Source organism: Gymnodraco acuticeps, unplaced genomic scaffold (assembly GCF_902827175.1).
Source record: "Gymnodraco acuticeps unplaced genomic scaffold, fGymAcu1.1, whole genome shotgun sequence".
NCBI lineage: Eukaryota > Metazoa > Chordata > Actinopteri > Perciformes > Bathydraconidae > Gymnodraco > Gymnodraco acuticeps.
The window spans coordinates 152,501-165,177 of record NW_022990142.1 but is presented as its reverse complement, the minus strand read 5'-3'; the positions used below and the strand labels follow the sequence as shown (position 1 = coordinate 165,177).

The 12,677-nt window shown below is 39.5% G+C and overlaps 1 long non-coding RNA gene across 1 annotated transcript; it reads left to right on the top strand.

Moving 5' to 3' along the window:
• Positions 1-4,936: 4,936 nt before the first annotated feature.
• On the top strand, positions 4,937-10,445 carry LOC117546820. Its single transcript, XR_004569078.1, has 4 exons — positions 4,937-5,769; positions 9,671-9,727; positions 10,217-10,297; positions 10,367-10,445. It is a non-coding gene; the product is annotated as an uncharacterized LOC117546820 (long non-coding RNA).
• Positions 10,446-12,677: the final 2,232 nt, after the last annotated feature.

The following is a 12,677-nucleotide window of genomic DNA, read 5'->3' as shown; positions in this document are numbered from 1 at the left end:
ACAAAATTAATGACCTCTTGCCTTTGACCAGTATAGTGTTATCAACAGCTCCCGGAAACGTAAGTTCTAATATTACACTAGATAGTAAACTAGAATGCTTTTCAGCCATAAACCTTGAACAATTAAATTCAATGATTCTCTCTTCTAAACCATCAACGTGCATGTTAGACCCAATTCCAACTAAGCTGTTGAAGGAAGTTTTTCCATTAATTAGCACTTCTTTATTAAATATTATGAATATGTCTTTATTATCAGGCTATGTTCCACAATCATTCAAAGTAGCAGTGATAAAACCGCTTCTTAAAAAGCACAACCTCGATCCAGAGGTTTTAGCCAACTATAGACCTATTTATAATCTTCTGTTCCTCTCAAAGATTCTTGAGAAAGCGGTCGCAAAACAGTTGTGTGATTACTTAAAAAACAATGATTTATTTGAAGATTTTCAGTCTGGCTTTATAACACATCATAGCACAGAGACAGCTCTGGTTAAAGTCACAAATTACATTCTAATAGCCTCTGACAAGGGACTTGTCTCTATTCTTGTTTTGCTCGATCTCAGTGCTGCATTTGATACTATCGACCATGATATCCTATTGCAAAGACTAGAGCACTTAGTTGGCATACAGGGAACTGCTTTAGGCTGGTTTAGGTCCTATCTATCTGAACGCTCTCAGTTTGTACGTGTTAACGATGAATCTTCCACGAAAACCAAAGTTAGCCATGGAGTGCCACAGGGTTCAGTGCTCGGACCTATTTTGTTCACATTATATATGCTTCCGTTAGGCAATATTATAAGGAATCATTCTGTAAACTTTCATTGTTATGCGGATGATACTCAACTATATTTATCAATCAAGCCTGATGAAATTAATCATCTAAATAAAATTCAAGACTGCCTTAAGGACTTAAAAACGTGGATGACCTTAAACTTTTTGATGTTAAACACGACCAAAACTGAAGTTATTGTACTTGGCCCGAAGAATCTATGAAACAAATTATCTAAAGATATACTAACTATGGATGGCATTAATTTGGCCTCCAGTGAGACTGTAAGGAATCTTGGTGTTATATTTGATCAGGATTTATCCTTTAACGCCCACATAAAATCAATTTCAAGGACCGCCTACTTCCATCTACGTAACATTGCAAAAATCAGGCATATCTTGCCTCAAAACGATGCAGAGAAACTAGTCCATGCATTTCTTACTTCAAGGCTGGATTATTGTAACTCTTTATTATCAGGGTGTACCAAGAAGTCAGTCAAGTCGCTTCAGCTGATTCAAAATGCTGCAGCTCGTGTACTAACCAGAGTTAGGAAAAGGGACCACATTACTCCTGTTCTGGCTGCCTTACACTGGCTCCCTATAGAACACAGAATAGAATTTAAAATTCTTCTTCTCGCCTACAAAGCCCTTAATGGGCAGGCGCCATCTTACCTTAAAGAACTCATTATACCCTACTGTCCTATTAGGGCATTGCGTTCCAAGAATGCAGGGTTGTTGGTTGTTCCTAGAGTCTCTAAAAGTACAATGGGAGCCAGAGCCTTTTCTTATCAAGCTCCACATTTGTGGAATCAGCTTCCAGTTTTTGTTCGGGCGGCAGACACCCTATCCGTTTTTTAGGGGTGCGCTTAAGACCTTCCTTTTTGATAAAGCTTATAGTTAGGGCTGATTAGATTCAGCCCCTAGTTTTGCTGATATAGGCTTAGTTTGTCGGGGGACATCTTACTTCTTCCTTCTCTCTGTCTATACCTGTGTACTCTCATGGATGATCCTGCGGTCCTGTGTCCTGGATCGCGAGCCCTGGATCTTGAGTCGTGGCTGTGGTCCTGGATCATAGGTTCTGGATGGATATCCTCGTGGATTCATCTTCCTATTATACACACATGCATTTCCAAACATTTGGACTACCTATGTTGCAAATGTATTATCTTTTCAATTTACACACGGCATCTATTGCACGTCTGTCCGTCCTGGGAGAGGGATCCCTCCTCTGTTGCTCTCCCTGAGGTTTCTCCCATTTTTCCCTTTAAACTGTGTGTTTTCTCCGGAAGTTTTTCCTTGTACGATGTGAGGGTCTAAGGACAGAGGGTGTCGTATTGTCATACTGATATTCTGTACACACTGTGAAGACCACTGAGACAAATGTAACATTTGTGATATTGGGCTATATAAATAAACAGTGATTGATTGATTGAGAACAATGCTTTTATTTTGGCCTATCGACTGTGTTTTATGTCGAAAATACCTTACATTTTGGGTAAAGGCATCAATCAGACAATAATCTTTTCCCTGAGCAAAGGTGATCAACTGTTCTCCTGTGTGGACCTCATGATTTATGATTCATTTATGTCCGAAACCCTCTTGAAAACTAATCCATCAATCCGTTTTACCTTCCTGGTTAGATAAAGGTCAGATAATTGAAAGAAATAAAATGTGTGATTAATTGCGATGAGGTATTGTATTTCGACTCAAAACAGGTGTAGTTTGGTCTAAATATTTTCTTTAGGGCTTGTATTTTAATGTGAATTTGCTCCTAGTCTGACCATTTTACCCAATTGTAATTAAGCCTTTCACAGGTGTCTGTAATGGTTTTATTCCACTGTCAAACCCATTATAATTTTATAAATAAATAAAATAAAGCGCATTGTGTGTGTCCGGTACATAGAAAACAGGTGTTTAGTAGGAGGAGTTTTCCTCTAATGCAACAATGGCTGTACTCCCTTTTAATTTTCATCTAGATTCAATAGAAGCGGCTTCAAAATAGTTACTATTACAATGTTTGTGCCTCTAAAAACACCAAACCACTATTTATGCTCTGTATAATGAGCAGGTCTGTTGTTTTTCTCCCCACATGCTGAATATAAAACCATATAATAGATTGCAGTGCACAGAGAACCTGTGATAGCATTAGCTTTATTGACAGTGGGCCGAGGCTTTCAAGCACCGGCTGTCTGTGTGATTCATTGTGAAGCAGAGAGACGAGCAGCGTCCAGTCCTGCTTACATGAAACCCCTGGAGGTGAATTTCCTGATTAAAGCCCCTATACCCCCCCCCCACACACACACACATACACAAACACACACACACACACTACTGCCTGCCTGAAGCCCCGGCAGTTGTGTGAACATATGTGCGGTGCACAAAGCAGCATGCATGTGTCTTTGTGTGTCTGCATGCCGCTTTTATGTGTTTGTGTGCAAATACAGTTTGTTCTTGTACTTGCTTGTGTTTGTTTTTGAAATACAAAACAAATATTTTAAACGTTTTAGGGGGGGATTTGTTCTTGATCCAACAACTCTAGATACTGCCATTTTTACATATTTTCATCAACTGTAAATTCATCCTTTAGCTGATGTTTTATTCATTGTTTTCTCTATATGGTCTTATTTATATATAAATGTAGCACTTTGATCTTGTTTTTTAATGGTTGCTATTGTAAATAAACTTTACTTTCCTAATTGTCATCTATTTTTCTGTAAAGCCAGTTTTAAATCCAGTTTTAGTGCAATTCAAACGCTATTATGAAGGGTGCTTGTGACGAAGGTTACTTCGTCACTGTGGACTGACGGCTTCGGGCCTTGTAATATTGCACATGTGGTTTAGTTTGAAAGTGTTCCCCCTCTCGTTTTGTCTGTGGCTGGTGATTGTGTTCCCCTGGTGCCCTGTGTTGTCTCCCCACCCCCCCCCCCACCTGTGTCTTATTGGCCTGATTAATGTGTGTGTATTTAGGCTCTGTTTTCCCTGTCAGTGGACAGGTAGTGTGTGTGAGAGCCTGGTGGCTGCTGACTGTGTTCAGGTGGACGGCAATTGAGGCTGTGAATCATGTGCCCATGATTTGAATAAATGCCCACACCGGGTTGTATTTGGACGTTCTGCCTCTGCCTCCTTGCTTGGTCGGGCCGCTCAACGGTCAGCTTCACAGTGCTAAATTAAACACATTTAACTTACTTCCTCAGTTTCTCTTGTTGTAACTATCATTTTAAGTGCAATATAAATAAACTACTCTCTTAAAATGTGCAGAAATATGTATGCACGTGTGTGTTAATCATGTGTTGTGTGTGCCTGAGCTTGTGTTGGTCTAACTTACTGCATGTATATGGTGTGTGCATCAGTTTTATGAACGTATGTGTTTCTGTGTGTTGCAGAGTTTATGTCCGACATGGCGGGGTTCCATGTGGAAGCCATTGAAGCTGTAGCTGCAGTGGATGTTGAAGGTAAGGCAGATGGTAGTGGTTAGCCCCTGGCTGCTCCGGGTAACCTGACCTGCAGGGAGGACCCTCTGCCTGCTGAGGACCGGCCGCCACATGTGTTGCGTGAGAGTAAGTCACCCAAAACCCTGGAACCGCCTCTCGGCTTCCTGAATGCCTGTTCTCATAGCCGGGGCTGGTTCTTTTAAGCGAGGATCTAAAACAACAAAGTAAAAAGAGATCAGACGGGAGGAGTTCAGAGACAGGATCATGGAGGATCCTGAGGTCTGATGAAGGTGTTATTCACAGTCTCATTCATGTGTTCATGCTGTTTTAGCACCTTATACAGCTGTCATGATTAAATAATAAAACTCAACATGCAGACAATTCTACCTTAACATAAGAAGTGAATACAGTGTATTAAAGTAACTGAAGTACAGTCACTCAAGTACGGTCCTGAAGTACAAGAGTAATGCCTGTGTACTCTATTTACATTTCACATTGTGCAACAAGTAGCCTACTGGTACTTTTACTATTTGAAGTGTATTTGACAATACTTGTGCACTATGCTGATCCAATTTTACAAACATTTTACGATCCTAGGAATCATGACATGATTCAACAACAACAACAACAATAGTATTAGCTCAAAATGCTACTCAGTAGCAGTAATCCGTAATACAATATCATACTATACTAATAGCATCAGAGTCACGGGGGTATAACATATATATTATATATTAACAAACACATTCACACATTAAGGTAACATGAAGTTAAAAGCATTCATAAAGGCAAGCCCTGCTTTCAAAAGATTTTGAATGCAGGGCTTTTACTTGTCATTGAATAGTTTTACTCTGTTAAATCACCTTCACACATGTTTTAAGAAATAGGAAAAGTACTTGTAAATCATCTGTATCTGATATCAATCTTAAAATGTCATCTACTTAGTTGACCCCAAAATCTGTGAATATGCATATTTTTTTATTTCAACTGTCAGTCTTCAGGCTATGAGTGTAGAATCACATACATTACTCTCCACAGTGAAAATATAAACATATACAGTAGAAAGACAAGCCAAAAAAATTACTTTGAGTGAAGGAAGACATAAAAATACACAATCAATCACTTACTGGTATAAATGTAAGGTCACCCAGGGCCAAACAGTCATAATAAGCTGTTTTGCACATACACATGCATATCATGTTAATAATAATAATAGATTTATTTTGTTAGCGCTTTTACAGGTGCTCAAAGACGCTTTACAGATATAGTGAAAAGAAAAGAAATTGTGAAATGTTACTTTCTTCTTTTAAATCTGTGTGTTCAGCTGTACCCAGCTTGGTCTCTAGATGGCACTAAGTCATAAGTGAACCTGAGGTGGATGGGAGCATAATTAAAAATGGTAGTAATAGGCTTTTGATTGAATTAACTGCCCCACGTGCCAGTAATTCAGAGTGCAGGGTCGACGTGGATAAAGATTTGTTTTTCTTTCTTTCAAATAGACAACACCAGGTCCAGTGTCTCTTCAGATGAACGCTGCTTGAGATGGTGCTCAACATCTGCTCAGCGAGCGAGAGGTGAGCCACTGTTTGAAAATCCATGTCACTGAATAAATGATGGGCTGATGAAGGCCTGCTCCAGATATTCTTTCAATGCACACCATGGTCAAATATCTGAAAATTACTCAACTGAAAGGAAAAAACTGCAATAAAAATAATTGTGAAGAGTTTGTCAGATCCTGTTGCTATAACACAAATTGTAATCTCTCTCACACAGACAGGAACAACAGAGGCTGCGATGCCTCTGCAGTGTTTTGATTTGTGATTACACTGAAGTTATGTGGGAACATGTTTTCCTGTCAGCGTCACTGTGACAGTAAGGACAGGCTGACAGCAACATGCAGCAGCAATGCACGCATCTGTCAAACCTCCACTACATATATTACTGTTTCCTGTCTGAGCGGTACACAGAAAAATCAGCACAGAGTCACATCGGCAGATTTTGACATAATGTGCTGTCCACTCAGAGGGACATGGGGAGGCAGAGACAGTCTCCAAGAGCATGTGAAGCTCACGCAGTGCAGAGTTTTTGCATTTGGGAAAAATTCTATCAACAGATCCAAAAACTGCTGCTGTGCACAGGTTGGAAACTATTTTAAATCTGTGCATGTGGACAGGTTGTGGAAGTTTCACAGTTTGGACATGTTACTGTCATGAAGCGTTCTGAGGCTACTTTTACTCTACTGTAGGCAAAATCTGAATATGTTGTGCATATCTGATGAAAAATCATGTAAATCCTTTGTTTACATCCGCTACATAGTGACATCACTATACAGTTAACCAATCAGAGCAGACTGGCCTCTGGTTTCAGACAGAGGGTGGAAAGAGGTGCTGCAGCACAGGCAGTAGAACAAATAAAGAGCTTTCTGAACATTAAAGCACGTTAACAGTAACGGCACAACATACAAATATGAACATGAAAATGAGCATAATACGCCCCTTAAAAAAACAAAATGTCAGCAGTCAAACACAAATAATTGGATCTGTACGTATTCCAATTTGAGCAAGCTTGCACTTTAAACATATAGCATCCTGACACAATTGTTCCTTTCGTTCAACACATCTCAATGCTTAGCAGTTTTATTTGAAATATGCATATACATCCTAAAAACATTCTTAAAAGCTGTACTTCTAAATCACAAGTAAATGGACAGTATGTATGTATATATATGGTAATTTCTCAGAGCAATTTACAGTTTTCCTTTAATTCGGCCATATACACACACACACACACACACACACACACACACACACATACCATGTATACATCACTTCAGGGGACATTACATTGACTTACATGCATTTCCTGGAGACTTATCCTAACCTTAACCATAACCAACACATGCCTAACCCTAACCCTTACCCTTACCCTTAACCTAACCCTAACCAAGTCTTCACCCTAAAATGAATGATTCCCCTCATGGGGATCTCCAATTTGTCCCCATAAGGGAAGCCAGTCCCCACACGTGACTATGTAAACAGATGTAGGTCCCCACAAGTATAGTAATGCTAGACCACACACACACACACACACATACACACACACACACACACACACCAGCTAGCCCGGTTATCAGGAGTAATTTGGGACTCAGTGTTTTGCTTGAGGACTCTTTGACAGGTGGACAAGAGACACCAGCCATCAAACCATCAACCCGGCAATTAATGAACAACCAGCTCTGCCTCGTGAGCATCAGCCGCCACACAACAGAGACAGTCTCTTCTGAAAGAAACGCGCTAGCCATACCTTAGGCATGTTCAATAGGATGCAAATAGTTTAGTGCTGAAATGCTCTAAGTGATTATTCAATTAAAGTATTGACAGAAAAAAATGAATTGAGGCAACAGATTTAGATGAATCAGGCCAAATTCACCTCCTAAAAGATAGGGATTTGTTGCTTTTCCTTGCTTTATATAATTAAAAACTGAAAATCTTTGGACTTTTTGTGGGTCAAGACAAACTATTCAGTTAAGCCCCAAGCCTGTTTTTCAGGTCTCATGCTCGAAAATGACATTCCCAGAACAAATGACTATATCTTCACTTCTAAAAGGGGTCAATTAATAATCTTTTTTCTCAAAGCAATGATAAACCTGTGAGTTGGATGTAGAAAAGTCAGAATCAATATAGAATTTACTTTAAAGTAAATTCAGATTGAACATAAAAGAATGTAAATGATAGTGTCCGTCCAAAATAAAAACATTACTCATAGTGAAAACCACCCTTAAATGATGGGATAGTAGACTAAAAGCTTTAGGAATCCAAACTATAACATATAATAAGTACCCTGTATCAAGATTGATGCAAAACAAGTGACATTTGACCTTTTTAGAGAGGTTCAGCAAAAAAACAACACTTCTGGGGTCATTTGGGTGCATTTTCCATATCTCTGGCCCCCCTCGGTCGATTTTGATGATTGACACCTCTTTTGAACCGTTAGAGCCAATAGAATCGAGGGGAAGTTCCTAAAATCCATCTAAACATGGCCATTGAGGAGTGAGAGAGATGTGCACGCAGTTTGTGAGCCCATAGGTGTAGTGGCTATCATAGCAGCTAATATGAAATCTCAGTTTTTGACCAAAATGGAATGATGGATTATCAGTAATGATTTCAAAGTGACACAGACACATTGGGTTAACCTTCAGCAGCGTTGTTATCGTTGTAATGCCATTGAACACAACAGGAAAGATAAGACATAATAAGACATAATTGCGTTTTGGCTCCGTAAAGAACTTGTGTTGTCTGGTTTCGCCTTCGCTGCCTGAGTTTTTTAGAATCTGTGGAATCTATGTAAAACCCTTTGAAATCCTGTTCAACTTCCTTAAAGTAAGTTGTAACTGTTTTGTTGTCTAAAAATGTCTTGCTCAGTTATTGCTTGTACTGTCCGACTTATTGTGACAATTATTGATCCACAAACAAAGATAGCAGCCGCACAATTGCCATCCAAAAATCCAAAAATAGATAAATTACTGGTCAGATATTTGGAAAACCATGCATACTTCTCTCTCTTCCAACAGCAGTGGAGGCGGGACAGATCAGAGGCCTCGGGCTATATGAGCCAACACACTGACTCCACTTCTTTCTGTTTCAGCTCTTATTGATCAACAAGCATGTCACAGTTGCTGTGTCACAGCTCTGGTGTATTTGATGCTGCACGTCATGTAGTTTGTTGCTTGTAACTTCGCTTAATTAGAAATATAGTTTGTACTGTTGCTCTTAGTTAAACGCACCAAATGTGAAATTATTTTATATGCCTCGGGCCAAACTGGACTTAGCAATGACAACATCAGAGGGGTTGAAGGCAGGCTGCCATTAAAGCTAATAGCCTCGTTATTAGGCCTGCAGCGGGGGTGGGGGGTGAGGAGGGGCCGGCATCATGTGATCCATCTAAACACATCTGCCACTTCTGGGACCAGGAATATCCAACAGGTCCTGGTTTTTCTTACCTCGTGATAAATCATTTGTTTTCAAATAAGAGATCGACACAGGTCTGTGGTGACGGGAGGAAATCGTTTGAAGACGGAGAGACAGAACTACAGCAGATAATGTGCTGCTACATGATGCATCTCAGTAATGCTTAATGACATCCTCAATGTATGTAGAAGAGGGGAATCAGCTTCCTGATGTCTGCAGCATCTCCCCTGAATTAGTGCCAGAAATGATGCATATATTCAATATGTTTCGTAAAGTTAATCTGCATTCATCAGGTGTATTTACATACTAGATACATAGATAGATAGATCACTAAAGGAACATTCCATTATAGTTATTTGGAAAGCAGATAGACGAACAAATAAAAATGGGCGGTTCTAGGTTTTTGGCTTTTAATATTTGTACTTAATTAAGGTGATAATACTTGTGCAATGTCACTTTGTTGTCTGTAGTATATTTTACATTGAGATGTTTTCACTTTTGCCTACAGAGCACTGTTCCACTACTCCTGCAGTTTGCCAGTCTACCATCACACATTGAATTCTGGGTAAGTGTTGATTTTGTGAGTTTGGGGTTATAAGACATAGTGTAGATGACATTTAGATTAAACGTGTTTCCTCCTCTAAGCTGCACGGCCCTGGGTGATAAAGTAGAGAGGCTGGCATAGGGTGGTTCTTGAAATTGTATCCAAAATATAGTATGCTATACAGTAGCCGTAACGCAATAGTTGACTGGCTAATTTCCGGGTCCAACCCATATGATTCACACCCCAGTTCACTACGTTTTGCATCAGGTGTGAAAACCAACTGTACCAAAACAGGAGTATTAAAGTAAATGTCCAAGGCTTGGAACACAAATCAATCGATTATAAAGACGTCCTAAAAACGTTTTGTATTTTGTTTGAGATAATACATGTCAGTGATTTCGCTTGTAAATCTCTAAGCTTATAAGTGTTGAAACATCTTTAAAAGAAACGTGGTGGTGAAAAGTGAGACGACAGAGGTTGTTGACGATGTCCAATTTGGTTTTTGTTTAGGGAACCACGGCGATGCTAACTCCCACATCGGCTTACAACAATGCATAATCCTTGCTGCACTTAATTACCTACAACGCAGTGGTTCGTCATCCAAAAAGGTTATTTATAAATGTATATGAGTCAAAAATAAATGTTATTTTCCCTTTTTAGAGGCAAAACATCCAAGAGCCAGGACGTCCGTTGAAGTCGAAGTGGGCGGATACCGCCGGCAGCAGTCAGTCAAATCCAGGTCAGTGGTGGTGTGGGGGTGGGGGTATGTGTGTGTAGGGGGGGGGGGGCTTGTATTATACACTGGACGAACGATGTGACCGAATTGAGAGTTTCTATGCAAGCAATAGGATCTGACCAAGATAAGCCTCTTGGGAGTCGTGCGGTCATCTCTCTCAGGGCAGATTAAGTAGACACACACACACACAATTCTCTCTTTATCTACTGTACACACACACATTGGTCTACATGTCCGTCTGTCGGTTAGTTTCTCTGTTTATTTCCCAGGATGGCGCCTCGTGCAGAGAAGAAGAACTTTGTGGATTTTCTGCTTGTTCTGAGCCTTTAAGGTCTAAATGCAGTCTCCTCAGTGCCCCCCCATCCTCCTACACATCTGTTTCTCATTTACATGCTGGGTCTAAGTTCAGTATGAGACGGGGGGAGGGCGGGTGGGGTGTTGGAAAGTGAAGGGGGGGATCTTAAACATCTTTAGTCCTCCACATGTTTCTCTTCCCTTTAAATAAAGACTTAGTTTCCAATATGTGAGAACCAACATTTAAAACATGGACGCCCACTCTTCTTGAAAAAGCGTAGATTTACAGCAAATGAGCGTGGCTTTTAAAAGGTGAAAGCTAATGTGAGACCCGTCGTTGACAAATAATTACACATCTGCAGTCTGGTAACCTTGATATGTTCAAGTATTTATAATATATAATCATTATCAGTGTGGAAAAAGAAAGGAATCAATCCACTTTATTTCCGATTGTTTGTCATAATTTCAATTAAAGATTTTAAAATGATCTTTCAGATAATTAAAAATATCAGTTAACTTGTCGTAATGCAATTTACCATTCACTAAAAGCTACTGTTGTTATCCTTTTAACAGGTTTGTATCTCCAGTTCACTTTGATAATGTTAGTGGTGGATGAATGACGCATTTATCTTAAAAGATACATTGATTTATAATTTGCATCAAAAATCTTAATCTGTATTGTGGTTGAAATATACAGGAGCAATACAAATAGCTCAAATACCTCAGAATTGTATTTGTACTTCAGTAAATCTTCTTACTTAAATCACTGGATAACTGTGGTAGATGTATTGCTCGTAATCGTTATTGAGCAGTACACTTTGATTTTCTTAATAACTCCTTGATTTCAGACAGAGATAGACACAAGATTGTGAGCGTCAATTTTGCTGGCAGTAATTGTAAGCTTTAAATAATTGAGTTTATTCGATGACTTGGTTGACACTTTGTCTTCACATTAATTTTTTAGGTTGTCGAGCCGACACGTTTTAACTAAATACAAAACAATGAGAAGTAGTTAGATGAGTTAGGTTATTTAGATAGATACATGGATAAATACATTGATAGCTTTCATAAATACACACAAAGATACATTAATAGATAGATACCTAGATAGTCTCAAAGATGGATACACAGATAGATACATACAGTATATAGATACATAGATAATTAGATATGGATGTAAATACATATGCTGCTAAGATGTATTCTTATTAGGGCCGGGACTTTAACGCGTTAATTAAGATTAATTAATTACACAAAAATTAACGCGTTAAAAAAATTAACGCATTTTAATCGCACTTATTTTTGCACCGCGGAACGTTTCTCACTGGATGAGTTTCACGCGTACCGATTATACTGGAGCACCAACTAACGTTCATGACTTCAGACAACAACAAACCACAGTGAACAACAGTAGGAAATGTTGTTTTAAAAAACGGACGGATGGAAGCGTCGATAAGAGCACGGTTGTGTGCAAATTATGCAAAAAGGAATTCGCATATCACCGCAGCACATCAAGCCTCAAGTATCACCTCAATGCAAAACATATAGCAGCTAGCGTGGAAGCTAGCGTGGACGTTAGCCTCTTTTATCGCATTCACACCATACAGTCTATGGTTCACACCAAAAAGAGCCGGTACTAAAATTAGTTCATGAGAACCTTTTTACCCCCACGAAAGTCCCTGCTAGAGAGCAGAGAGCTGCTAGAGAGCAGGGACTTTCGTACGGCTCTCTTGTGAGAAAAGAGCTATATTTCTGATTGGCTGGGCGGATTGCAAACCACGCCCCGTAAAACTCCCAAAAAGTTTGGTGAAGCCGCCATTTTATTATCCTCGCATTAGCATTATTAGCATTAGCATTAGCCCAGCGCAGAAACGTAGAGAGACTAACTTATGGCAACACAAAATAAAACATGGGAGCGGTGGAGATGAGGAGGTGTCGGCG